Genomic DNA, 5,445 nt, shown 5'->3' with positions numbered 1-5,445 from the left:
AATAACGTTATAGCTCAATAGCTTGTAACAAATTACGTAAAATACTAGTTTCATTTCCTAACTCAGTTTCAGTGACTGTCACAGAACGCGTCACTGCAGCAGTGAAAGAAATTGGTTACTAAAATCACTGGTTTTAGTAACCAGTGAGTGACATGATTCGTGTCACCAATTTCGTTTCGTTTCGCTCAAATCACGTAACATGTAACGACCCACACCTAATTTAAACAGTTTTTATTTACTATAGGTACTTACTTGCGTCCTAGTTGATCGAATCAATTGAGGCACAATCAGGGGCACTTAGTTCACAGAAATCACACACTCACTAGGTAAGTCTAGGTAACATCATTGGAAAGAAGTAAAAATGCAATGAGGTCAACTTACAACCAATATTTGATGGCATTGGTAAGTATCGATATTTCACTCTCCTTTAAATTATAATTAATGAAGTATCCGAATTCGAAAACACCGACCGCCACAAAATGCCGCTACTTGTATAAAAAAACTTAAACAAAATAAAATCAACATTCTATCGTCACTTTTTATTTTTCAAATACAGAATAAACTAAACTATACTTCGACACTATCGCCAGCTAGCTACTTCTAACCGCATTATCTGGAAGTTGGGTGATCGATCATCTTCGTTTAAAAAAAAATACAATGTTAATGCTTAAAGCTCCATCCATTAGTTCAATATTGAGTTCAGTCAGAGCAGAGATTTAAAAATTATACTTATGTGTTCGTAATCGTTAGTAAAAAAACTCTAACTTTTTTTTTTTTTGTTTTTGGCATCGGTCTCTTTAGGTTAGCACCACTTCTGCCAATGGCTCCTGACAGCAGCAAAAGTGTTTGACCAGTAGGGCTACTACAAAACTCGAAACTCGAAGTTCGTATCGTACCGTCCCTCTCGCCCTTGTATTAAATAGTCTAAGTGTCAGAGGGACCGCACGACACGAACTTCGAATTTCGTAGTACCCCCAAAGTTTTTAAAAACAGCAGGGCTACTACGAAACTTGAAAATCGAAGTTTGTATTCTTTGTACCGTACCCTCCCTCTCACTCTTGTACTAAATAATATAAGCGTCAGCGGAAACGGTACGATACGAACTTCGATTTGGGAGTTTCGTAGTAGCCCAGCAGCACTTCGGAATCTTAATAATTAATTTAGCATTCTAGTAGTGTTTTTTTTTAAATCGGTCTAGTACAATTTGAGTTAATTCGTAGCAAACATCCAATAATACAAAATCCAAATCTTTCCTCTTTATAATATTAGTACAGATTCATTTATTTTGCAAAAACTTAAAATGCATAAGGCTTTATTTTAATATATATAATTATATAAATAGTTACTTGCAGTATTACGCACCCTCCTACATTAAATCTTAAATACTTCAGTACTCACGGCATAAATACTTAACTATTAGTTTATTTATTCATTTAATATTATATTTCATTATAATTCACATAAATGACTAACAACACCACAACAACTTAACTAATAACTACGACTGTAACATGATTTTCTAACTTAAGATCATAATCTTATATTACAATCTGACTTCTTGCAGTATGTGCTTTGTTCTTTCTGCCTGTTCATTACGTATTTAAAAAAAAAACTTGACTTAACAGTGACAGTGTCACACACAGACAACGAGCAGACAACCTACTAAGATTTTTTTTACCGTACAACCACTGATCGTACAACGGCAAAAACTACTAGACACTGGCAAAATTGTCTTCCAATGGACAGAGCCATATTTTTTCAAAGAAACAACAACAACAACAACCTACTAAGAGAGAGAAATTCAGTGCCACAAAGATCTAACTAATGTGGATGACGTTTACCAGAGGGCGCTCTATTTTATTTACATTATTAAATTATTTTTAAAAGTTTTATAGTCTTTACATTATTTAGTACTTTACTCTCAAAATACAAACAAACCAATAACTACAAACAAAAGATAAGCCAGCATTGCCATACAACGAAGAAATGCAATCAGTTTTATGGGCATAGTAGCTAGCTATCCGAGCCTGATTGAAAATTAATAATAAATATTTTTAGCTTAGCTTATGCTTAGCAATTGTAGATAGTTTGTGTATAAAATATTGTTAGGGTTAAATATTTGAATATTGAAAATTAAAAGACCTACGGTTAAAATGTCAATGTTCAAAATATCTAAAATTAAAATATCGATGCTATCACAATATCGAAAGTTGGCATACCTATGGTTAAAATGTCCAAGATTGAAATGTCGATTGATTAAAATATCGATTGAGTAACAATGTCGATAACCATTATATCTGTTATAATTGTCAACATATTTGATTGAATGTTGAAAATTAAAATATCATACATACAAATCTGCTTCATTTATTGCTCCTTTCTCTTAATAACATTTATTTTACATAATCTAGTCCTTTTTAGCACTCGCCGGCCGCTACCGCGGCACGCTCGCTTCGGTAGCTCGGCTCGTGCGTTGTTGTGCGCACAGTCCTAACGTAACTGAACCAAATATTTTTGGTAATTCATCATTTTACCGAAATGTCTATAATGTTCAATAGGTTAGGTTAGGATAATTTTTTTGTCAAGGTGCGAAGCGCCTTAACTGAGCGGAATAGAGCTCCGTCGATCCTATCACGTGATAGTTCACACAAAGGATAGGATATTCGATATTCTGTACTTCTATACTTTGTACTTCGATATTTATATCTTTGGATGTCACTTTTGTAGATAATTGGATTTTCGATATATTGGACGTAGGTTATCTTACCATTCGACAATATAAACTTTTATTATTTTAATTTTCGAAATGTTAAACATCGACATTTTAACCGTAGGTAATTTAATTTTCGATATTCAAATATGTAATCTGCGTTAGTTATCTTTTTGCCACGGTCATTAAAATTTTACTCACTGTACGTCCGTGCAGTAATAAAATACACCATGTCGTATTATTATGATACCTTCAAACCTAAAGAGTAGTTAGTAAATCATCACTACACAGTATCATTGCATGACCATCACTTTGTTTTTATTCAAAGCATCATTATCACAAGCTGACATTTTAACTGTCACATTTAACGGCAATTAACATACTAGTGCCAACACTGGCACTTGGCAGTTATATTAAGAATTGTATGAAAAATATTATCGACGGTCCCCGCGAACAAACGTTTAATGGCTTTTACACGATTTTTTTTTATTGTTTAGATACGTTATTTTAGTTATCTAGCTGAGTTAAAATACCATCTGTATTTTTTAAAAGTAAATATAATAAAAAATAAGGTAATGTAAATGTTTTTTCTAGGAAAAGAAGAAATATAAAATTTGCATGAATAAAATAATATATCAATGTTAATGTAGCATATAGATCTCGTCTGTTTTGAACATTAACAAACGTGTATCATTGGTACGGAGTATCTTGGAATTTGTGTTAAACTACTTTACACGTATATTCGTGTCATTTATTTTATTGCACGTTTTTGTATTGTCTCATGAAATATGCACGCGAATCAATTTGCTTGTGTAGCTTATGTTCTTCACTGTTTTCAAGTTTTAGTGTGTATTTATTTTTAAATAAAATAGAAATAGAAAACGTTTATTCGCATTTCGCAAATTACATGTACACAAAATAAAACAAGTATAAAGTAAATATTATTTTTCCATCTATAACTAGCAGGAATAAAAACTGCAAAACAGGTGATATCAAAAATTCACAGAAACCATCTGTGCAAGCGTTTAGTAACAATTAATATCAAAACGAATTTCCTATTTGAACATTACTGTGACGGAGTGATACATTTTCGACCTTTTGTCACTAAAATGACAAAAGTTAATCCAGCAGATGAAGAGCTATTAAAGTTTTTCTGTTTTTTATTTTTCCTGCGAAGTTGATGTTTTCATATTACACATTTATTCGCGGGGACCGTCGTTATAAAAATGTGATTGAACCAATACATACTTATAATATATATTTTTAATGGTGATTCAAATTAGTTAGATTTAATACAGCTTTACAATCTTTAAGATTTTTTTTTCATGTATGTAAGGAAGAACATATGTGCTTTTCCCACTAAAGTCGATAAGCCAAAGGCTACTAGAAACACAGGGAAGCTTAAAGTTCCATCTTACAGACTGGCTAAAACCGTCGTTTCTTGGAAATTGCATACGTTTTTATAATAAAATTCCAAAAAATATTATAAATGAAACAGATACAAAATTCAGATCTATTGTCAAGAAGACATTAATATCTAAGGCGTATTATAAAGTTAATGATTATATCATGGACAGGAATATTTGGAAATAATTCCGATCCGCATAAGCGATCCCTTCAAATAGCGAACCTACTGTGTTAAAAATAAAGCTGTGTTAAATACTTGTGATGTATACATATGATTTAATAATAATCGTAAATCTGTTTAAAAAATTATATTCCTCGTTGAGTTTCTTGCCGGATTCTTCTCAATAGAGGTTTTTCCGAACCGGTGGTAGTTTTTTTTTTGATATTCATAAGTGCTTGTTATAGCCTAAATTGAATAAAGATATTTTGACTGACTTTGACATCATAAATATTAATGCACTTTTCTTGAAATTTTTGTTAGAGTTTAAATAAAATATAACACGTAATGGTAGACGATGTTTATTGTGCGGAAGCACATCTTGAAGTAGATCACAATGGATATGTCAATCATGACAATATTATTTTTCTTTACTAGACATAAACAACAAAACCTTAACACCCCCCCTCAATATTAACTTCAGTTAAAATTGCAATCATTAAGTATTAACAGGGGTAATACAAATATACAGACTCATAAAACATACACAGCACTATTATTCATTTCATTACTAGTACTAACTAACTACACTAACATAAACATTGACACTTCAGCATTAAATAAACTCACAATACTTTAAGTTTTTCTACAAAATAATTGTGTTTCACACTGCCCAATGGCTTAGTGAATATATCCGCGATATTTTCGTTTGTTGGAACGTATGACATTTTAAACATGTTCTTATTGTAACAATCTTTGATAAAATGATATTTTATATCAATATGTTTGGTTCTGTTACTGTTTTCGTTACAGTCGATCATTCTTAAAGCACTTTGATTATCGATGTGTAAGTACGATTTAATATCATTATAGCCAAAATTAGATAATATACCTTTTAAATAGACGAGTTCCGTTGTAGCCATGGCTGCTGCCACGTACTCCGCCTCTGCAGTCGATAGAGCGATTGTCTGCTGTTTCTTTGTGAACCATGATACCAAATTACTATTATGAAAAATAGCACAACCACTTACGCTTTTCCTGTCGACGTTGCTCGCCCAATCCGCATCAGTATAGCACAACACTTGTTTGTCTTGCGTCTTCGTGTATGTCAGGCATTTGTGCGAAGTTAATTTTAAATATCTTAATACCCTTTTCGCTGATGTCCACGTAG

This window comes from Choristoneura fumiferana, chromosome 9, assembly GCF_025370935.1.
Source record: "Choristoneura fumiferana chromosome 9, NRCan_CFum_1, whole genome shotgun sequence".
Classification (NCBI taxonomy): Eukaryota; Metazoa; Arthropoda; class Insecta; order Lepidoptera; family Tortricidae; genus Choristoneura; species Choristoneura fumiferana.
Note: the sequence above shows the minus strand (reverse complement) of the source record.